The sequence below is a fragment of the Pseudonaja textilis genome, chromosome 1 (genome assembly GCF_049901715.1).
Source record: "Pseudonaja textilis isolate UNSWEBS1 chromosome 1, rPseTex1.2, whole genome shotgun sequence".
Lineage (NCBI taxonomy): Eukaryota > Metazoa > Chordata > Lepidosauria > Squamata > Elapidae > Pseudonaja > Pseudonaja textilis.
In genome coordinates, this window is record NC_141990.1 from 231,502,936 (window position 1) to 231,527,391 (window position 24,456).

At 39.0% G+C, this 24,456-nt stretch overlaps 1 protein-coding gene across 2 annotated transcripts in view; it reads left to right on the forward strand.

Annotated features, from left to right (window-relative positions):
- Window positions 1-2,780: 2,780 nt before the first annotated feature.
- EPS8L2 (EPS8 signaling adaptor L2) overlaps window positions 2,781-24,456 on the forward strand; it is a 96,624-nt gene continuing 74,948 nt past the window's right edge. Inside the window, exon 1 of one of the 2 annotated variants that reach the window (XM_026706624.2) lies at window positions 2,781-3,863. The gene's annotated coding sequence lies outside the window, so the exon portion shown is untranslated. The remainder of the gene's footprint in view (window positions 3,864-24,456) is intronic. The other variant, XM_087920927.1, reaches the window with a different exon arrangement.

Genomic DNA, 24,456 nt, shown 5'->3' on the forward strand with positions numbered 1-24,456 from the left:
TTGCTAAACTGTCAATTCTTTTTATGTAATCTATCTGTATAAAACAAAACATCTTTATGGCTCAGAAACTAATCTAAAGGGCATATATAATATTGTCCAATACAGAACATTTAATAAACGTTTTAAAGCAACCTAGTACCCTTAAGGTACTTTGTGACTGCAATTCCCGGCTAAATGTGAAAATTAGAGAGTATCAGGTTGGGAAAATTGGTTTACATTGCTAAGCATATTAGAAGTGCTTTCTTATATCAAAGTGAAATACTGTAACCTTAAATAATTTTAACTAAACCATGGAGTAGATTACCCAAGTATTTCTATGCTATGCTTCATCTGCTATTTTGTATATGAGCATGAATTGTCATGGTGAAGTCACAATAATTGCTAAACACACTAACATTTTGAAGTGTCTAATTAAAAAGCCTAGCCCTTCTAGAACAGGATAAGCAAGTTTAAATTAAAGCTGCATTAAAAATAAAGAAGCATATGCTTTTTAGATGTCAAAATCTTGCTTTGGGTGATGCTTGCTTCAAGGAAAAAACTTCATTCTAAACACAATTTGGTTAGCTTAATTTAAAATTTTGCTTTAAAGGGGAAAAAAACATAAGATGTCCTATAGAGTTAAAGCTATTTTTTCATTATTTTGCTACTTCCAAACCAAATGAAATTAAGGGAAATTAAAACAAAGTACTAGATTTCATAAGATGCAGTAAGCACATTTCTGCCCACAAGATAGTAAGTTATAGGTGCTTAAAGCAACTTAAGGGAGGACTCTCTTCACCTCAACAACACGTTCTGAAAAGTCTGAATATGCAGAAAATAAGAAAATCAGACCACACAGAAATCAGCCTACACAGATACAATTTCTATGTTCAAATCATAGATAATGCAATAAACACAACCTAATTCTGTAATTGGGAATCTGCCAACTACAGCTCTTCCTTCCACCTCTTATTAGAGGCATTTAAAAATGAATAGGATATTGCAAATTGATTCATCTATGGCATTATATAATTAATGTAAATAAATCTGTTCTATCCACTAATCTGATTCTGGGAGAGTAAGCATATGCCTAGAATTAAAAGATTTCAGTCCCTTCTTTCAGGGTCTCCACTGCTTGGGTTGGATTGTAAATCCCCAAATTTCTCTGGGCAGTATGTCAAATAGGCATCTCCTTTCTCACACTTTTCAAATTCCTTCATGCACCGAAATCATGTGGGTCTCTTGTATGCCTACATCTACCATTGTACCCTTGAGAAATCTGTCAATTTAACATGCTCTGAGCACATTCCCTCTCCCCTTGCAAATTAAAAAGACTCTGGAGGGATTGCGGGAACAATTCATACTGCTATTAGTATCAAGAAGCCACGGTAAGGTACTTTGACATGCATTTGGATATCACAATCTTTGAAGTCATTCTATTAACTTACTTCTTTCTTTCCTGAAAGAAGAGCATACTAGAAACTTATTAGTCTGAGAACAGCAGTTTGCCTTTATAACGAAAATCAAATTGGTTTCTAATTTGCAAGAGCAAATTGCTACTTAGTGAAGAAGGGCACATGTCATTGCTAGCACAGCTGTCTAAGCCTTATGGCAGTTTTTCAGTGCTCCCGGGAAAAGCAGTACCATAATAGCACTGTCACAAAAAAAGACACATGTACATGACTTCAATTTCAAGCCACAGCACCTTTCTGAGTGACAAATTGAAGAAAATTTTCTTTTTTTCCATCCCTGACTTTGGACAAGTATTGTAAACCAGAATAAACAAAACCGGGCAGCAGGATTGATGCAAAGTCCTCTACAGATTAGGGTACCTAATCATAAACAAGCAGTGTGTTGTTGTTTATTCATTGTTATTTACCACCTCCTGTCAGTGGCAGGAACTAAACAAATGTGGATTGTGCCATCATCCATTGGTCTGTTTAGTCTTTCAAACAAATTGGGGTTTTTATAAATTTACCTTTTGTTCTACAGTTACAATAGAACTCTCACCTTTCTGTAGTCTGTCCTGTCTAATCAAAATTATAAATCGAAAATTATTATTTTTTCTGTTTCACACAAAAGATTCAAACGGGGTTTCCAATTAATGATAAACATGCATCATGGATAATGTTAAAGAAAGGGAGCAAAGGGAGCCATCCAGCTCACTTCTTCCTTGTGGTAGAAGATGATCAACAACTGGCAGGCCACTTAAAAATGAAGTCACTCAGAATCTGAGATAGAACAGAACAGAATAACATAGTTGGAAGGGACCTTGAAGGTCCATGATGGCGAACCTATGGCACGCATGCTGGAAGTGGCACGCAGAGCCATTTCTGCAGGCATGCCAGAGGTTGTCCAGAAGAGCCCCACTGCGCATATGCACGTGCCACCCGCCCACCAGCTGATTGTTGAGTATCTGGCACGCATGTGCGGGGGGCGGGGGTGTGAGGGAGACACGCGTACATGCACAGGGGGCATGGGGGGCCTGCGCACATTGCCTTCTGGGTGCAAGCATGCTCACAATTTTCAGCACAGAAGCTTGGAAAGGTTCGCCCCCACTGTTGTAGGTCATCTAGTGCACATACACACCCAAGCAGGAGACCCTACACCATTTCTGCCATGCCTCTTTTTGAAGGCCTCCAGCGATGAAGCTCCCACAACTTCTGAAGGCAAGCAGTTCCCTTGGTTGACAGTTCTCGCTGTCAGAACGTTTCTCCTTATTTCTAGGTTGTTTAGTTTAACTCCTGGTGATTTCGTGTTTTCTTGACACCAATACTGACGTTTCTCTGACTTCCCAGTAGAATGTAATGGTATCCCTGAGCATCTCCCATCTAAACACTACCGTAACGAGGCTGACTCCGTTCGGCGTCAGCGTCAGCGTCTAGGAAACCAGCTACTTATACAGTATTAAACTACCCAAAGCAAGGGCGCTTCTCCGGGAAGAAACTAACGGCGTCAACTTTAGCCGGCCTCCTTCTCAGGAAATAGGCCTAGACTTGGGCTGTTAACTTTCTCCACCGCCTCCAACTCTCCGGTCCAGGGCAAGGCCCGCTGCGCTGAAAGGCAGCCTTGCCAACCCCGCTTTCATCAGAACCACACCAGGCTGGGCAGGAGCATTCCCTCCTCCCTCCCTCCGCCTGCTCTCTCCCCTCATCTCAGGCCCTTACTAGGCAGAGGCCAGGACTGAGCGGTGCAACGAGCCCCGGGGGAGCCCAGGATCCGGGCGCAAAGCTGGAAAACGATGCCCCTCGGGAGCCCGCCTTTCACGGCAGCAGCTTGGCGCTCGTATGGGCAGCGTTTCCAGCCGCGGCTAGCGGTGTGTGCCTGCGCCCGTGTGTAACTAACTCACTTTTCCTCCTGCGTAAAAAAGTTTCCCAAGACGGGCAAGAACGTGGGGGGGGGGGGGATTGCAAAGAAGTAATCGCTCCCCTCCCTGCCCCGAAAACTGGAGGAAATATAACGGGGCTCCAAAGCGGAGGCCAGCCCGGCACTCAGCAGCGCCGCGCCAGGGGTCAGCAAAGATCCCAGGCCGGCCTGGCATGGAAAGGGAGTAACCTGTGGCTTACGGCCGCGGCGACTCCTCCTCCTCCTCCTCCTCCGCCCCGCCTCTTTCCCTTGCTGGGCGAAGAAAGCCGCCCCCTTCCACCTGCTCGCGGTGGAGCTCGCTAGTCCGAACGCGGAGAAAAGAGGAGAAGCCAGGGGCGCCGGGGAAAAGAGGACGACACGGGCCGACCACAACCCTGCTTGTTTTTTTTTTTCCGGGAACGAGGGCCGAGGCATGGCAGGACTCTGGGCCGACTGAAGAGGACGAGGGAATCGCGAGCGGGGAAAGTGTTACAAGGACCGGCGAAGCAGGAGGGTCCCGCTTGCCTGATTCAACGGAGGTGAGTACTGTACTTTGCCTTCCTCCGCAAAATGGGGAGAAACTCTCGGAAGACCTTTTTTTTTTTTTTTGCACTTTTCTTACCTGGAAAAAGGAACGCAGCAGCCGAAACCCAACCTGGAGGAAGTTCAGTACAGAAAACGGGGGGGTGGGGGGAGGAGGGGGGGAGGGCAGCATTTTCTCAGCGTCGTCGATGGGCCATAATAAAACCATCCCTGCCGTACTGCTAAAGATCCAGGACAGCAAGTTTCCTGAGCGTGGGAACGTTCAGCCTCGGGGTGGGAAGCCTCGATGTTTTATTTTCGGGTTACACAACTTTGCCGAATATGGATCAGTTGGGATTTCTACTAGTCTGGTGGGAGTTTTTTGTCAAATGACCTTCTAGTATCCAGTTCATAACAAGAGGAGAAGCTTGAGTTTTATGAAACCCCATTTTCTGAACTTCGCAGTTATCCTTTGCCTGGGTGGCAATGGTGGTACATGCATTTCAGTAGCAATATTGCAAGATACGTTTCTCTCTCTCTCCCTCCCCATCTCTTCTCCCTCCCTCTCTCTCCCCCTACCCCCCCCCCCCATTTCTCTCCAGTAGAAGAAAGTTTTCTTAAATGTTTTCTGATAGGAAATCCTGGAATTAATGACTATATCATCAGACAAATAAAACAGTTGACCATAATTGTTGCTAGATTTTAATTAGGATAATTTGATATAAGGTTTAATAGCAGGATCACTCATCCATATTGAATATTTAATTGCCCAGAAGCATAAACACAAGAGTTTTCTTTTCTCACCCACAAATTATAAGCTTACAGTGAGTATGATTACACTTTTTGTACCTTGGAATTGGATACAAATGTCATATGAAAGAACAGGATATTTTTATAAATTATGATCTTAGCCTTGACAGGCTGCTCATTAGGCATTTTATTGAAGTCATACCAAGTATATACAGGGATGCTGTTAACAAATTACATGGATATGGATATTTCTGGCCAGGCACAAAAAGGAGAAGTCAAACCATAAAATAATCAAACTATTCAAAAACACAGCTAAATTTCAAAACTTCTGATCTGAAATGTCTAAGCATTCCGAGTATCAGAATTTTCTAAATATCACCCTATATTTTTATGTAAGTATGCTGCCAAGTAAAAAAAAAACATTAAGCATATCAGAATTTTCAAGTTTTCCAAAATGTTTTACTGTGTTAAGCTGATTTAATTCTCTGACTGTCTAGAGAAAAGAATGGCCCCATTTAGAAGTCCCGCCTGATTGCTATTTTTGGTTAAAAGGATCTGTTATGAAAGAAGAGGTTGGAACTTATTAGCATTGCTGTGGAAAAATATAAGAAAGGGTTCAAGATGGTCTGTGTACTAAGCAAAATGAAAACAAACTCAGGTCTGATTCATTTTCTAATACTGTAATATAGCAAAGCTGATTTTCTATGATTTCTTTGTACGTTGTTTTATTAAAGTTGTAAGGCTCGAATTATATGGTAGGGTAAAAAAACTGCAGCTTATTTTAGCACAATTGGTAAAAGCGGTCCACATCCTTGATTGGTCCTGGTTCCAATGGAATTGTGGCAATATAAGCATATGTTTGAAAAGTTCAAGGAAAGCATTTCTCATGTTACTTTAAGATCACTTACAACCCTTTTACACCTGATGGATGCAAAAGCATAACCTAGCCTTTCATTCCACTTCACGAGATGATTTTAAATAATGGCCTTCAGTTAGTTATAGTTATAGATGCAATATAGAAATTTACTGCTTGTCTTTCAAATTTTATGTTCAGGTTGGAAGGGTTCAAGATTTAGTAGGCCTTCTAGGTCTATTTTTTAAAATACTTTTTATATTGAAAAGAAATTATGCAGTCAGTGATAAACACTGTAAGTTTCTGGAACAATGTTTATCAACTGAGCCCCATAGCAAGTCCCCGCCCTGATATCAGCATGAACCGCCAAGTCAGGAGGATTGTTTAAGTTTAAGATCCAACATCATATTAAAATATGATCAGACAGCCAGAGCAGCCCAGTTGGAAGAGGGGACAAAACCTGTATAAACCTGTGTTCAATCCTTGTTCAGTCTTGAAGGACTTCAAGAAATTGCAACTTCCTAACTTTAGTACTTCCTCTATAAAATAAGTGTGTCAATGCTTTTCCAGGCTTTCTGCAAAGAGGCAAAGTGAGATAAGAATTCAGTCAGTCAGTTGATTGCATTGTTAGATCAGAACAAGTATGTCCATGACTGATCTCTGAACATTTAAAAATCTATCTCAAGAAACCAGGAAATTAAACTTGAGATAAAATTAAAATACATCTATAATATAACCTGGCAACTGTAGAATCACAGAGTAAAATCCGAAAGGAATACTCAACATCTAGGCTATAAAAGAGGTTGTGTCTAAAATTTCAAAAATGTGAAGACGTTTACGTTTTGTACAGAATGTGATAATATCTGAAGTTATATAACATTGGATAATACAGTGCCTAAAATTACAAAAAAATATGGATCCATGTAGCAGAAACCTGGCCTGTTAAGGTCCAGCAGAATACAAAATTTTCTACAGGCAGTACCTTTTATAAGAAATAAATATTTAGGCAGGCAGGCAGGCAGGCAGAGAGATTTGTTTTTAGCCTGACAAAATAACAAACCTTTTTTTAAAAAAAGCAATAACTACCAATAAATCACAAATACTGATTAATGTTTCAAATAATTATTTGGGAATCTTTATAAAGGTGCACTCTTATTCAGTTTTGTTTTATAGCTTTGATATCTTTTTTTTAATGGCTATAACTCTAAGTTGCACTTTAAGAAAACTTCAAGTACATTTGTGGTTTATGACAGCAACACATTAAAGTACCGTATTTCCCATGTATAAGCACCCCTTTGCATAAGCCACCCCCCAATTTTTGGACTGTGAAGTTTTGAAAAAAATATTTTATTAGAGAAACAAGTTATGAAGAAAGAAAATTTACAAAGAAACAAAATTCGACATCTAGATCTACAACTTCGGTCATGACGCCTCAAAGGTGCGGGCGATGCTAGCAATCTACGCATCGGAACGAGAGTAGGAACAAAGCATTCAGGCCGATGCCTAGCGTATGCATTTCTATCGCGTACTGCACTTCGTAATCGTATCGTCACGCACAATTTTTACAAAAAAGTATAGCATACTGCTGGAAAACCAGTTTATTCCTACTTTATTATTTTATGCATTTTCACGTATAAAAAGTGTACCTGCTTTGTATATGCCACCCCCTACTTTTGGGCTTGAAAATTTTGGAAAAAAGGGGTGGCTTATACATGGGGAAATACGGTATTTCTAGAGAATGGAATTTAAGTGGATTCATATGGAATGAGTAATGCCACTGCCTGTCTGTTATATACCTGCCAATCTGTTCTGTGATATTTGCATGTTTCAGTATGTCTCCATCGTGCTGTAGAAGTGGGATTATGTTGTCTCGCTATGGCTTGGTACTCTTATAATACTCCCAACAGAAGGTTACTAGTCTATCATTCAGAGCAATTCAAGCTTGCAAACTAGCAGTGAGCTTACAGTAAATTGTCATGGATCAAACTACTTTGCAGGTAGTGCTTCTCAGAGTGTCTCACCCTATTCTACCAACTGAGCAGAAAAAACTATGTGTAGGCAATATTGTTTCCTTCGCTTTACCTTTCCTCCCCTTCAGTGGTCAATCCACCCATATTTCTGATATTACGTATCTGTAGCTCTGATCATAACATGGAGCCACAGGCCTAAAGCTAAGCTTATTTTCAAACAGACAGGATTAAGAATCACTACAAGTACTCTTAGACTGACATGAGAATGTCTGATCTGCACCCAAGTCAGGTCAAGGAACTTGATGGCCTCATTTTTTTGTGACCTTGAGATATAAATAGTAGGTAGCACTGATGAAAAGATGGAAAATGCCTACTTTTCCAGGGACAAACATATTTTTACCCACACCTACAAAGAGATTGGACAGATTCGTCCTTAGCATCAAGACATAATTCTGCCTTTTTGATTTTGGAAAGCGGTGTGAATCTTGCCAACAATGGCTTACTCAGTAATCCACAATAAAATAAATCATTTCCCACCTTCTTGGTGGATATTCTGCAATAAGAAGAAAGGCAGAACAAGTGATGAAAAAAAGAAAACAACACCACTAACTAAAATCTGCATATACATTATGTTTAGTGCCTCGACATTATTGTAAAATACTAAGTATCCCTTTGGACTCCTTTCCAGATATTGTGCAAATTATATCCAGCACAGAGCAAGATAGTAATTGCAGGCTTGAAGCTAAAATTAAATGGACCAGAAATGATGTAATAATAAGAAGATGGATAATTTGCTGCCCCTCCTTTCTGCCCCCTTTGTAGCATATAGAATTTATGTTTACAGTTGTAAAACTTGTTTGGGTATTGGCAATGCCGGCTGCTATGTTGGTGCCCTGGAATATTTGCTCAGAGACAAGCACAATAAGCACAACTGTGGCAAAGCTACAGAACCAATAGCAACTGGTGCTATCTTATCTGGGCTTGCAGTCTTTATTTGAAATGCATCAGGGCTTCAGACTTTATCTGAGTTATTATTCCTGAAGGTTGAAAGGAATGTTGTTCCCACAACAGTAACAAATACAGGTGATTAATCTCAGGTATGGTAGAAGTAGATTCATATCATGAACAGCTTTCTTATTACCACAAGCCATAACATGTGTAAGACTTCCAGGGCATCCAGCAGCTTCTCTTCTGGAGAACATTTGCTAAACTAGAGAAACTTGTCAGAGCCCAAACAGAGGGAGGCAGTTCTACTGAGCATTTGGGGTTGTCAATATATTCTGCCCAACTTTGAAAAGTTTCTTAAGTATACCAGGTCTGCTATATACTTTGGTTTGCAGTGTAAGCCACAGTTGGCTGGCCTGACATATGCTAAATCACAATCCTGGTTTACAATTCATAGTAGTTGAGTTTATGCAAATCAAGCCCAAGTCAAGCAAATCATATTTTGGATTAGTGTAATTTGTGTACTCAGTCTGACCTGGTTCAATTAAACTAAGCCCAGGGTCTTTTATGAAGAGTAAAATTGCTCCAATTGTTGAAACCAAACCAGGTTGAGTTAGATGAGGAATACCATTGTGAAAAGAAAAGATAGAAAGGGAAGCATCTTTTTTGAACTTGCAGCTTCTAATTCTGTTCAGTCTCATGGCCACATGAGCAATGAAGCCAAACTTTTGGATTGCAGTGAGCTTGTCCATTTTTTTTGTTTTGATAATGTGACCATCATTTACTGAATTTCCTGGTCTGGAGCTATAGAGAAAGATTTTTGGGCTGTGTCTCTGCCTTCCAGTTAGTTTTTAACACCTACCAGCTGCCTTGCCTTGTCATCTTCCTAAACTATGAATGTTAATGATCAGGCTTGGCCAATCCATTCCTTTTATTCATCTGGAGACAACTAGCCCCTACAGTTTTCTTGACAAGGTTTTTTTGGAAGTGGTTTGCCTCCTTCCTGGGCTGAGAAAGAGTGAGAGGCCCAATGCCCTTCAACTGGCTTTGTGCCTAAAGCAGGAACAGAACTCATGGTCTCCTGATTTCTACACTGTTGTCTTAAGCCACCATAACCAAACCGGTTCTTACATAGAAGTTAGGAAGCTAAATTTGTACCAAAGGAAGATAGTATTTGTAGCTCAAAGTTGAAAGGCGGGGTCTTTAGTGCTCTCAGAATTGTCTCCAGGACAAACTAGATTTTGATAATTCTGCCAAACGTGAATCTGGTTCTAAAAGATTGCATGGGGAATTTACATAGTCCCCAATGGGAAGCTGCAATTGGAAGAAGTAAACAAAGATCATATATTTCCAGGAATTCCTATCTTTGGACTTGAACTATAACCTATTGCAGTGCAGCACTTAGCAGACATCAATGTTCAGCTCCATGTCATGAAAGTTTTGATAATAGCTTTCTGTATATTAGATCTCCATTATTGGCTTGTCCAGGAGAAGACATAGTCAGTTGGCAAATTTGTCTGCCTTATTCAAACTATTGATTAGATAAAGCAATATTCAGGGCTCATGGGTGGAATTCATCCTTTGCGGGTGAATAAAAGGAGTGGATTGGCCAAGCTCGATTATTAACATTCATAGTTTAGGAAGAAGACAAGGCAGGCCAATGGATGAGTAACATATTGCTCAAATCAGCCTTCTCTGGTCTAACAATTAGTCTAGTTTAAAAGAGGTATTGCATGGTACATTGTGAATGACAGGCTCCATACAAGTCAGTTGATTAGTAGCTATTGAGAAAGTAGAATAACTGTACTTCCTACTTGGCTGGGTCATTAGAGGTCCCCATGCTGCAGGGACAGCAGAGCCCCTGTCAAAACTAAATTCTGATCCTATTTTTAAGGCAATAAACTTGCAAAGAATAATAATAAAGTCTTCAAAGATTGGGAGAGCAATTATTATGGGTTTGGTGTTGATCATGCAACTCCGAATCATACTAGAATAACATCAAATCCTATACTTGAAATTGAACAAACAGAAAGTTACAGTAACTCAGTTTGAAATGTTTTTCAGGGTCTGGAACTTCTCAAACATGATCAAGTTCTAACCATAAGGAACTTTGTTTGGTGGACACTTGCATCAAAGTGAGGAGGGTTGGGCTATGGCAGGGGTGGGCAATTAATTTTATCAGGGGGTCATATGAGAAACACGGATTGTTTTGGAGGTTCAGACCAATTGGCTGAAGTTAATTATATTCCATATTAATTTTATCACATTATACAAAGCAGTTAATTATATGGTTTTGCTTAGCTGCTGCTGATAAGAATACATGTTACATCTTATTTACATTGGTTTCTAATTTCTGATTGACCTCATGTGGGCCAGACAGGGAGAGCCAAAGATCTGGATGTAACCTAGGGGCTGTGAAATGCCCTGGTGTTCAGTCAGAGTTGTAGTTAAATCAACTGGAAGGTACCAACTTGGGGAAGGCTGCCTCTTGAGCTCATATTCAGGTTTACTAAAGTTCTGTGCAGGATAGCAAGATGATAACCTGACTTTGAAAAAATTATGAAATCAAAGACAACCTATTGGCATAATTGGAGAGTTCTTGATAGCTGAGGTCAGTTGCCAGGGCAACAAGCTTCTCCTAAATGTTTATGGTATGTGACACACAGCCTATACAAAAATCAATCAGCAGAACAGGAAAAGCTGGTTGTCTGTACTAAGTCCTTGTCCTCTGTGAAGAACGTATCACAGCAATGACTGAAGGATATTTTGAAGATGTTTTGTTAAGAACAGGAGTTGTCATGCAGAAATTGGAACTTGTTGGTTTTGTAATGCAAGCATGTCGTGCTTTATGTCAGATAGAAGTTTTAAGCAAGGAAGTACTGTAATTCTTGCAATCTCTGTGTTTTGTTGACTTACTGAGATTAATTGTTACTTCCATTGCCCTTTATGTAAACAAAAAGCTTATTGGCATTGTGTATTGAATCTCTGGTTGAAGCTAGCAAAAAAAGGAATGATCAAGAGTATCACTCATTGATTAGATCCTTGTGCCTTGGGGATCTATTGTCTTGTGGACACAGACTGGAGTGCTTGTGTCATGCCAAGAGCTCCATGCCCAAAATGAGTGGGCTCATTGCACTAATGTAAATTAATGATAATGAATCATATTACTACAACCCTGAATTATGTAATCTCCTGGCAGCTTTCTATGTAGCATAATTATCACAAAGGACACGTTTTGGATAAGAAAAGTCATGAAATTTACACTCTAATTATGCATAGGGATCTATGTATTATTCAAGCATAGAAGATTGAACATCCCAAATGCTTTCAAACAGATGTTTATAGCACACACCTCTATTTGAACTCCTCCTCTAGTTTAGAGATAGTATAATATGATAAGGCGTAAATCATAATATTTAATTCATTGTGTCTGGAGTTCCACAACCTGCTAATAAATCAGAACTGAACAAACATATTGAAACATTATATAATGTTTATACCTAGTCACTAAGTTCAGTGTTGTTTCGATCTGTTTTATGGTTAGGCAAACATGTGAGTTCAGAAAAGTGGCATATGCCAGAAAACATATCTAGAGAAAACCCTGATTTAAACTGGATTTAAACAGGAAACAATGACTCTGTCAATCTTTTTAGATTTTTCTTGAAGCCATACCTGCCAGAGTCAATATGATGACCCTCTGCTGTTGAGAAAATCAGAAAAAGAAATCTGTACACTTCAAATTCTTCACATCAGACTGGGTTGTATTAATTTGGATCAATTTAGAAAATTTAGAAAACTGAATGGTGCATATTTCTTTAGAAAAGCTATCACCTGTTCTCTGCTCAACTGTGCTGCCACCAAAATTATTGATGTATGTCACACATTCTTCCAAATGATAATTTTCTTACATTTTTTGGGGTCTGCCTTGGTCACTCCAGCTATCCTGTAATTATTTATGCTCAGTCTCAGAATTGTTCTTATGCTGCTTTGACTCAGGTAGCTATAAAGATTTCCTATGAGCTGGTGCAATTAGGTATAGCTAGCTAGAACTCTGGGAAGTTAAAATCAAGTCCAATAATTTCTTCCATGGTTTTCCTCAAAAGTGGAAGTCTGATGTTACAGCAGATTTTGTCTTATCAAGAGTGGCAGCGCATATATAAAAATGAGACATTTGTGAGTTGAATGAGATGTTAGAATACCAATAGCAGTAGCACTTAGTCTTATATACATACCTCTTCACAGTGCTTTACAGTCCTCTCTAAGGGGTTTACAGAGTCAGAATATTGCCTGCAACAAACTAGGCCCTCGTTTTACTGACCTTAGAAGGATGGAAGGCTGAGTCAACCTTGAGCAGGTCAGGATCAAAGAGTTAAAGCAGCTAGCAAAGGTGTACGGTGATCAGTTCTATTTCAGAAAACTAAATGACTGGAATCTTTATCACAATCTCTGAGTGTGTTTGTGTTACCACTAAATGTACTCTTACACAGAAGCTGAACTGATCTGTCCAGAAACAAATATCTCATTTGTTAAAGTTCCATTAAACATTCACTTTTAACCTTTGGAATTGGTTAAATTCCATTTGTTAAACTTCCATTTCAAACATATGCTGTTTGAAATGCACCAAAGTAGCAGAGTATGAAAGAAAAGGAGGACAAGAATAACTAAAAGTCTCTGAGACATACCATATATCTGTTCAAGATTGCCTAAGTCCACCTTTCTACCCAGACTCCTGCAGATGTGAAATTAATTAACCACTCCTATGATGCTCTCCAGTTCAATACATTTAGAGGGTACCAGTTTAGAAAAAAAGCTGGGTGTTTTTTTGCAGATCCTGGCGCTTGTTTTTATGCTTCAAGTTGAATCTGGGCTAGATGGACCTCAAGGACAGCAATTCAGAAGTTTTTTTTCTTGAAGTGCAAAATGCTACGTCTACAGAATTGATCATAATCCTTTTGGTATCCGTTATAAGCACATTTTCTCTATGCAGTTAATTATACAACATGGGCTTTTTATATAATAACACTGAACCATTAGTTTTTACATGCATGCTTTGACTAATATATTTAGGAGAGAATAGCTCTTTTTCCTTATCCCATTGCCTTGCATGTATTTCAGATCTAAAATGATTTTTATCCCATAGTTTTCCTTGAGGAAACAGCACTTCATATATATAATTGACTACAATGCTGTAGGCCTTCTCCCAGGTAGGTAGAGATTGGAATATAGGATTGCAGTCAGAATTTAATGAACCCCATGAGAAAGTGGCAGTTGTACGGGATTAAACATCACATGCAGAGAGAGTGAGAATGGGTTGTACCAGACATACTTCCCTTCTTGCTCATCATCTTAATATAAGCGCCACACCAATCCCTATAACAAAAACAAAGGGTGAAGGTGTTTGTGATAGTCAGTTTGGGTGGCATTAGCCAAATTAAGGCTTGCTATGCAAAAAATATGTAAAGACTGAAAAATCAAACCTTGCCGATTCTCTGCAGTAATTAGGCAAGATTAATTTTAGGAGCATTATTCATGAAAATTCACTAGAGAAACAGATTTATCCAATGCTTACCTGTGAAATCAGATCAGAATATTATTATTTTTAATTGCCGATGAAATAAGATCTAGTGTTCCATTTGAAGATGAAGGCATCTTTCGCCAACTGCTAAGTAAAAATCACATCACATAAACTGACTAATAATCATTAGCATTTTTTCTTGCTCTCAGTGCCAAGCTCAGTAATCTGTAGAAACTAAGAAGTATGGTAACTAGTTCATTGTTCTCCCTCTTAGTACTCTCTAAATGTTTGGGAGGTGCTAGCTGTCAGAATTTTTCTCAAAAGGCTAAGCAGACTCAAACCTAGTATTTCTGGAACAACTCATTAGAAAATGCCTGGGCTGTATCTATCCCTAAAAGTACTAATTAGATTAGTTTGGAAGTAAAAAATATATCCTGAAAGTGACAAACCATGTCCATATTTATACTAAAAAGATTACATGGACATGTTGGTGAAGCAGGAGTGAAATTCAACCACTTTGCACCACCTCGCGGGAGGTGGTAGGGGCTATTTGAATCAGTTGGCCCCATCCATGCCCACCTGCCTTCTTCCTTTTAGAGACTGAGTCCCACCAAGCCACGCCCACAGAGCCATTAGGGAAAAATTTTGAATTTCACCCCTGTGGTGAAGGCTTCAAAAGTTAACTTTAACATGAAGGATAATTATTTTATTGTGATGAGGCATGGCAGGTGATCTATATATTCAGGAGGGTGATCGGTATATTCAATAGATGTGATGATTTGTTATGTAAATGACTTCCATTTTGATTATCCATGTGATTCTGTTTGCTGTTCAAAAACAAGCAATCCGATAACACAGCTGGGTCCTATAACAGTGCTCTGAAGAATGATAGTCATGCTCAGTGATACCTGTATATTCCCCTAGTGGGGATTGCAATTGCTCTGTGAATAGAATTCTAATTGTAATTGTCCTAGGAATACAATTCTTTTTACTGCATGTTCTCAACATCACAAGAGGGAGACCAAGTCCCATTTGCATCTTTATTAATAACTTTAGTTCAAGGATAGGAAAGCTATCATCTGCCAGTACAGACGACGTTGAATTTAAGTTCTCAGGATCCCTCTCCATAAGTTGTGCTGACTGGACCCGTTGAAATCCATGGGATTCCAGTTTTCCAACGGAAGCAGGTCTTGAAGAAATTTAATGTGATAAAAATAATGGTTGAAGTAACATCATAAAGAGAATAGTTGAGAAATGCACCTGCAAAATCTGCAAGGCTTCTAACCATGTGAGCTTTGGCTTCATGATCTCATCTGCACAGTGTTGTTCCTGTTTAGAATTGTACAGACATGAATTTTAGGGCAGATTGTAAAAGTCCGTGCTCTTATTGAGCAATAGCCATTAAAACCTAACAAGTGAGAACCTTGCTGTAGGGGATAAGCTTGGCACAAATAGAAGGAACCTAGTTTTGTTGGGTCATATTATATAATTCAACAAAACCCAAACAAGCTGCCTAAATATATCCGCATTCTGATGTTCTAACTTGTGACATTGTGGTAACTCAGAGGTGATCCTCCTATGCAATCAAGTATCTACCTTTGGCCAGGACATCTGGTTATCATTATGTAACTTCAGTGAAATTGAATTCCCACCAGTTGAAATTGAAAGCCCAGAGATTCAGGGCAATTAAATGTTTGTTTGACTGAAGGATAGAATTTGTAAGTATTGCTGCTTAACATTAAGCATCTTACATTCCATTTTAATTGTTATTGTAGAGACAACAAGTATAATATTTTGATAACCTCTAGAATATGTAACTCTTAGGATTTTTAAATATAAGTAATTGAATGTGTTTTTTTAATTGTATCCTCACATCTCACCACCACCATCCCCCAAAAAGAAGCCCCACTCTTTAGAGTTGGGAAGACTAACTTGTTTATTTTGGCATTAACCCTGAACTGTTGTATCTCCATGTTCCTGAAATTCAGATCTTCAGCTGCTACATAATAGAAAACTGATTGTAGGAGAGGACCAGGCTGAACCTGAGGGAGGGGTCAAATGCATCACCAGTCTTGAGTCCCTAAATCCACAAAAGAGACTTAAGTCAACTCTGCTTGAAGTCCGTTGACTTTTACTTTTGCCTTGACCATTAGTAGATCGGATTTGTGTTCATAGGTTACATGGAATAAAGTCTCAGTGCTTTCTGAACTCTTTCCTGGCTCCTGGTCTCTTGCACCTGACATCAACAGGTGTCTATATAGCCACCAGGAGTTAACTTAGAAAGGGACTTCATCTTTTATATACCAAGCCAAGAGCATTGGACCAACTAGTTCAGTATGCTGCTAGTATGAATTGGCAGCTGCTGTTCAGGCAAATGTTTTGCCAGTATTACCTGGAGAGGTCAGAAATTAAATCTGGGATCCTCTGCAAAGAACTGTGGCATAGATCCCCTGATGCAATTGCGTTCCCTGATAAAGCAAATGTATGATCTAAAGCAGGGTGGGGAACTATGGCCCTTTTATGACTTGTGGACTTCAACTTCCAGAATTCCTGAGCCAGCCCTGCTGACTCAGGAATTCTGGGAGTTGAAGTTACAAAGTCATAAAGGGGACATAATTCCCCAGCCCTGGTCTAGATTTTAGATTTAGATTAACAGATTGGAAGGGACCTTGTAGGACATCTAGTCCAACTCCCCACCCAAGCAGGAGACCCTATATCATTTCTGATAAATGGCAGTCCAATCTCTTCTTGAAAGTCTCAAGTGATGGCGTTCCCACAAATTCTGAGGGCAAGCTGTTCCATTGGTTGATTGTTCTCACTGTCAGAAAAATTCTCTTTATTTTTAGGTTAAATCTCTCCTTGTTCAGTTTCCATCCGTTATTCCTTGTCTGGCCTACTGGTACTTTAGAAAATGGTCTAGAGAAAGTACAATGGCTCGCCATCTTATTTTTCCAGTGAAAATGTCCAATAAATACAATTCCTTTTGCTGAATCTCCAAGGGGGAACCACGTCACATTTGATAATGTTTTCTCTCTTTGCAGACACTTTAATTCCAGGGGAAAAATGCTCTTAAATTCAGAATCAGTGGGGAAGAAATTGTAAATGAAAGAATAATTAATGACACTGCCTGCTTTCTCTTTCCACCAGTGGCGTGAAAATACTTCATGAATAGAAAGAGGCTGTCCATGGAAAGGACATTAATATTATGATTGTTAATTGGATACTAAATACGCAGCCATTAGTATAAGTATAAATAACTTATAAGTAAATAAGTATAAATAAATAGACAGCTGTCACTGTATAAGCTTAATTTGCTGAGAAAAACTTACCTGGTTTGAAAATTTCTCTAATTCTTCTTTATTCTTTATCTGAAAAGAGTTTGGTTTTTTTCTCTTGTCTTTTCTTTTTTAAGCATTTTGAATTGTATTAAAGCCTCTGATAAAAGCTTTGCTTACATCCAAAACTATTTTTAAAACATTAACTTTATCTAAATTATTTTCAAATAATAATAATAATTTTTTTTTGCCAATCCTCCATTATTGCTTTTTTTCTGTAACAGTTATAAAAATTAATCAGTGAAACGACTTGTCTCCAGGTGTCGGACTAAAACCCACCTCCAATGTCATTTCCAACTGTTGTTCTGTTACTCTGTATTAACTAGTGCTGACATACTTGGACATTTAGTATAATGAAATTAGGCTTTGCCAGATTATGTAATGTGCAGCGGCTTTCTTTTTGAAAGAGGGAGGCCAGCGCTGTAAAAGGAAAAGTGCAACTTTCAAACTGATTTTAGTTTCCTAGAATCTCTGGGTGCCCTACATAAACAGCTGACGAGTTTACAGAAAATAAAATTTATGACTGGCTGCAGGGCTTCTTCATGTTAAAGACTATTCAGCCTGATGGAAAAAGGATAAAATAAACATAAGCTGGAGGCCTAGCAAGCAGGGAATGAGGGTGGAGGAGGAGAAGCGGAAGAGAATATTATTTTACAAGGTGTAAACTGCAGTAACAAGCATGTCTTTGAGAATATTTGCACTTGCCTTTGGGGATATTTCTGTTAGTGCATTTTATTTTAATTTAATAGGTACTGGATACTGGGAAAATGAAGGTCTGGTGAAGATATGGCTTAGACTGCCTTCTCTTTGTCTCTTGAGTTTTCTAGTTTGTCTTCTGAGGAATGAGCAGAATATTGCAGATTCAGAAGATGTTCCTAGGTTTTGCATCACAGACCTCTTCCCCGCCTGTACTTAATTTTGAGTAGGGTTTTTTCTGGTTGTTTCAGCATTACCAGTTTATCTATGGAAAATGAGTATCTCATGCTTGGTCCTTGATAGAGAATTCCTAACCCTTGGCAACTATTCAGTGAGATCATGCAGAAATTCTCGTAATACTGAATGTTCTTATCAACCCAAAAAGTTTGGCTTGCTTTTTCAAACCAAATGAGCAGAAGGTAATCCTCACATGTTCTTATGTCCGTTTTATAACTGACAGCTAAATCTGAGTAATGTCTTTGATGAAAGTTAAAAAATATTAGTTAAGAACATCTCATAACTTGGGTCCTAGTTTTTGTTTGATTCCCACAAAGAGTTTCCATTTTAAGAGGGGCAGCTTAGCTTACTGAGGGATCTTAATGAGAAAAGAAAGATCCCTTTGTAGATGAAAAAGCCCTTACAGGAATACAAGTTGCTTCTGTTTCTGGACTACAAAAATATATGATTCAACTTACTGACAGGAACACATCTTTTTTCTAGACGCCTGACCTTTGAGTGGTATGCTGTGCACTGTATCTCATAAATGAAACTTGATTCAATTTACATTAAATGAAAATGAGATGCAATTAATATAATTATACTTGAGTCATTTTATTTAGTACTTTACCGACAGATTAAAAATTATATATTTTTAACAACTTTGACAGGGCTCTGCAGATCAAACCTACATTTCTGACGGATAGATAGCTTTGTTTTTAGCTAAAAATGCCTCTTTTAAAGTCATGATTTTCTACTTTTTCAACTCTTGAAAAATTGGCAGCGTTTATTTATATTTAGGCTACACACACATAAATTCATTGTTTCTAATACAATCTCTATCCCTTCACTTTGAAAGACAGGAAACGTACACACCATGCCATTTTTCTCTTTTCCAGGAGTTGCACAGTACCACCAAAGGCTGTGGGTGGGGAAGCAAGGAAGTGAGACTGGGTACAACTACACCCTTTTTTTAAAAAAACAAAAACATGTTTTACAGTCATTAAAAGTTTTGGTGACTGCTCTGGGTGGGTTATTCCAGCCTGATTGCATGTTTCATATATTTAAAAGAAAAGTCTTCCCAGGCTTCACTCTTGCTTTGCATGAACTCCTAGGTTTTTCTCTGGTTGTAGCTTAGAACAAGGGTTATCATACTTCCGTTTTGCTTTGGCAAATGATATGTGAATGTTTTCTGCTTCTTTTTTTAAAAAGGGTGTCCATAAAAGTGCTTGAAGAAGCCCCTGAGGGCAAGGGATTTAAAAAACTTGGCCTGATTTTGAAAAATCCTTCTTCAGGAGCTGACTGCCCTCAAATGACCAGACTAGGAAGCGTGGGGTATATAACAATTCCCTAACATGGATACCCTAAAAGATGTAGACTTCACTTCTTGGAGTTTCCCATCAATGTGGCTTTTGCAAAGAATTGTAGACATGTTTTCCTCGCATTAAGAAAGAATGGGTAGAGCTATACTTAACCTGGTTTGCCACTGAGTGTACATTTAGTGTATACTATTATTATACTGAAAGATTTCATTTTGCCGGTTGCCTTACCATATAATATGATGTCTCTCTTTAAATATACTTTGAAGATACGTTTTTTTCCAAAAAGCTGTACATTAAAATATTTTTCTGTTGCACTTGAAAAATTTTCCTCTCCTCTTTACTTTTTAATTAAGTTCCCTTTGTCTGGTTATTTGATGAACAAAAGGAAGGAAAAAAGCATTGTCTCATAAACATACATCTTGTGAATTTTAGATGTACTGAACAGTATGCTAATTTTTTCCCCATTGCTTGTTCCTAACCTGGTTTGCATGTTCCAATAAATAATTATTTTTAATCATAGTTTAACTTAACTTGATTGCAGGAAATACGACTTCAGCAACAGAGTGGTCAATGTCTGGAATACTCTACCTGACTGTGGTTTCTTCCCCAAACCCCAAAAACTTTAACCTTAGACTGTCTACTATTGACCTCACCCCTTTCCTAAGAGGTCTATAGGGGGCGTGCATAAGCACACCAACGTGCCTACCGTCCTTGTCCTATTGGTTCTTTTTATTTTTTTTATATGTATCCATTTCATGTATTCATAACTATGTTTAAACTTATACCTGTTATCTTATAATTGCTTGACAAAATCAATCAATCAATCAATCAATAATATGAAGGAACTAAATTCTATATATTCAAATTGCTTTGCTGTTTTTATCAGTTTATATATCCTGTTGAGAACAGTGCAGAATTTATTAAAAGAATTTAAAATTGTTTTTATATGTGAATATGATTTTTTGTATGTGAATATTCAACTTTATGTTTACAAACTGCAAAATTAAATGTACTTCTGAGGGAACAGTTAAAAGAAACTTGGGGGGGGGGAAGCTGTCATGAAGCTGAAAAGAATGGAAAGATTCTGAATAATCTATAGTCCTTCATCTAGAAGAAAAGTCCTCAAATGCCCTTTCTCTACAGCTAGTATTTAATTGTCTTTCTTGTCCTTCTTTTTATAAGCTAAGTTTTAGTTCTCATACCTTTTTCAAAATATCTACTATATGAAATACTGAGGGAGTTAGAGGTTCAACCTTAATCCTACATTTCAAATGTGATTGCTGAGCCTGCCCAGTAGAGCAAAATATTATTAGACCTAATATGTAATATATTTAGCTTGATATGAGTTCTAATCTTTCTGTAGACCATTTGGATAAAGCTCAATTTGAAAATAAAGATGAAAAAAAAAATTAAGGACCTTCACACCCTTGCATCTAATTATATACTAAAAACATGTTTTGGCAACTCTTTTTATTTTAGGGTGAGTCCGTGATGCTGGTTTCATTTCATTCTCATCCCATGAGTGAGACAAGCTTAAGTCAACTTTAGCTATTTGAGGTTTGTAGTGATATTTCCTCTTATCCTGACAGCAGTGCATAGCAGTGCTTAAAATCCAAAACGTTTCACCCATTGTTCCAATGATGTCCCAGTCGGATGGCCCATGAAGGGCAGAGCAGATTGGTGTTATTGGCACTTAAGGTTGATGTGATGGACTGATGGCATCATCCTTCTCCTTGGATCCTGGGCCTTTTTGCCTGCTGCCATTCTTTTTTTGCCCTCTGGATGGAAAGAGCTGGGCACAGCTGCCAGCTGTATCAGGTCTTAGCAGCATCCCTTAGTCCACCAGATAATTGAGTGGCTAAGAAAAAGGAAACTGAGGCAGAAGAGTGGTTCTCTCCAAAGCTAGCAGCAAAGTTGCTTTTATATAGATTAAACACTCTTCTGGAAGAAAGCTAAACCTGCTGTCAAGATCAGTCCGCCAGAGAGCTGATTGAGGGAACTAGTTCTTTCAACTGATGACGCAGCTTTCCCAGTTTTGACAGATATGCTATCCTGCTTTCATCCAGACAGGGTCAAAGGAGAGGCCAGTCAGATATCTGTTGAAAGTTACCTCCTCCTGCATCGTTGTCCTGACTGGCAGATCATTTCCTTCTTGCTATATTATTCAGAAAGTGGGAAGACACCAAAACCAGAGGATTTCCCCAATTGCTTTGCTTATCTGCCCCGTGTATGTGAAATTGGAACACAAGGTTTGGGCAGAAAGCCAAAATAGAGACTATAAATGCAAAACAGAGACTAGCTATTTTCTACCAAGATGGATAGTAATACTTTAACTCAGTGGTTGAGCAAGCTCTTACAAAATGATTCGGAAATTACAAATGCCTGGTTGAGCTTAAATTCAGTGGCCAGGACGCAGGCAGTACAGTACATCGGGATCCCCAAGCCCCAGTCTGTAGACAGGTACCAGTCTGCGGCATACCAGAAACTACTGTGCGCAAACAAGAGAAGACCCATCTATAGCAGTGGCCCCCAACCTTTTTTGTGCCACGGCCAGGTACCGACATCAGCACGCATGACAAGGCAAGGCGAGCCGAGCGACTGGCCAGCCAGCCGTCCCCCACTTCTCCCCACCACCTTCAACTCCTCCTTTGTACCTTTGTCGATGGGCTTCGCTTTGGGACGGCTTCGGAACGGTCACTCGGCTCGCCTTGCCTTGTGTGCTGAAACAATCCTCGCGCCTTAGTTTCGTTCGAAGCCCCCCCTTCGATGAAACTAAGGCGCGAGGATTCCTTCAGGACCCAAATGCCGCTTTCCAACCAGAAATGCTCACCCGGAAGCACTTTCTCGTCAAACAAGATGGCAGCGCCCAGCAAACCGGCGACCTGATAGGAAATGTTCCATGGACCGGTACCGTCTGCGGCCCAGTGGTTGGGGACTCCTGATCTATAGGATACTGGCAGCACACAAAACCACAGTCCATGGGGGGGAAAAACTTTCTCCATGGAACCGGTCCAAGATGCCCAAAAGGTTGAGGGCCACTGCAGTATAGGACATTTCTGAAAAAATGCTTAAAAGTTGTTCTGCAAGGAACCTTTCTGCATACCTGTTTAGTTGGCATACTTCCTGGTATTAAAATTATTCACCTACAGCAACAGATTTCAAATTCATAGGATTAAGAATTCCCCAATTTAGGAATTCTGAATTTAAATTTGATTGTGTGTGCAAACCCAATGAGTATGGGGTGAAAATAGGATTCACTGAACAAACCTAGATTTTTTTTTTTTTTTGGAAGTAGCAGCAATAATATATGGTTAATGTTGCGGTAATGGCTATCAAGAAGAAGTCAAATGTATTTTGTGTTTTTAAATCAACAAGAGAAAGATTTTGTTTTCTTTTTTTACTTTTAAACTCCATTTCTTTCCCTCATTTGTAATTCTTAAATAAAGTTCAATATTCAAATCCATATTAAATTGAGTAAGATAAAATATGAAATTATTTTCCAAATTCTGTTTGCTTTATTTTCAATCAAAAAAACAGGGTTTTTTTCCCCCACGCCAAAAGCAATAACGCATGCTGCAGCACAATCATCACGAGTTATTTCTTCAATAAAACCCTTTCATCCCAGAGAGTTACAGTGAGCTTTTATATGAAGATGTTTGTATATTTTTTCTATGACAGCCTTCCCCCTCCCCTCACAAAAAAAGATCTACCAATATAATGTACCTCCTTTTTTGGACTGTTCCCTTTTACAGTGCTGAATTACCAAACTCACGAGAAGGTGCCACTCTCTATTTTCCTCCTTGGAAACTAACTAAGCCTTGCTTGCCATACTCAAAAAGTACTTTATAGTCAGTTCTTGAAAAGTGATTCCCTTCAGTAAATGACTCTTTTTGTTTGTGGAAGGACTGATACGAGAGTTTCACGAATGAAGGCCAATATCCGTGTTCCAGGATACTGTTGCAGGATCCAATCTGGGTCGGTCATCAGAGGTTTTGTCTTCCGAGTTTTCAGACTCATGCTGGAATGGGCTCCAGAGCGATCCAAATTGGATCCTGCGACATGACAGATTAGCTTAACTCAAGTTTTGAGGAAGAGGGATTCATTCAGGTAGCTTGTGAAACTTGAATGGAGTTATTACTGAGCTTCGCTTTTCGGCTACAATCCTGTACTCGTTTGATGTAAGTCTGGTTGTACTAAAATGCATCTGGTAGTATGTGACTACATTACAAAAGTGATTGTCTTCTACCAAATTTGGTATCTATACTATACTATCTATACTATACTAAGCCATACTGTTGAATAGGGGTGTGGGTGTGTGGTTTCAAAAATACATCCTTTTGTTTGTTTGTTTGTCTTGCTGTGATATATGAGTTTACTTTTTGCTTGACTAGACACCAACTCAGGGCAACTCCATGCACAGAATTTCTGCTGTCTTGTGATTATCCCATGTTGGTGTTTCTCCTGACAGATGAGTCCATTTACTTCCGCATCAACTGCAGTGCAAGAGAAACATCTTGGATCTACTTTGCAGTCAAAAAAGCTAATGCTGTGCCAAGCTGTGAGGCAGTCTGCTTTCCCTTTCGGTGGGAATTCTCACCTCACCTTATGTCTTGCCTCATTGTCTCTCTCCCCTCCCCACAGTTTTCATCCCCCTGCTGGACATGGCCCAAAATTCAGTAGAGCAAAAGCACTTTTTGTTTGGCAACTGTTTTTCATAGCAATTGCTTTGGCTCTTTAGAATCATCAAGCATTATATTTCTTACAACATGGAATCATTACTCATTGGACATGGATAAGGAAGCTGTCTGATGCCGGTTGGTGTGTTCTCCTGCTGGTCACTTCCTGCCATATGTCAAGGTCAGCTGCTGAATTGCAGGATTAGCTATCAACTGTTTTGCACAGAGAAACTGTTGCCATATGGAAGAGATTTTGCTGGATTTCTTTGGTCGTTTGTGAAAAACATGCTGCATTCATTCAGAAACGCTTTATGACTGAGCATACAGGCAGA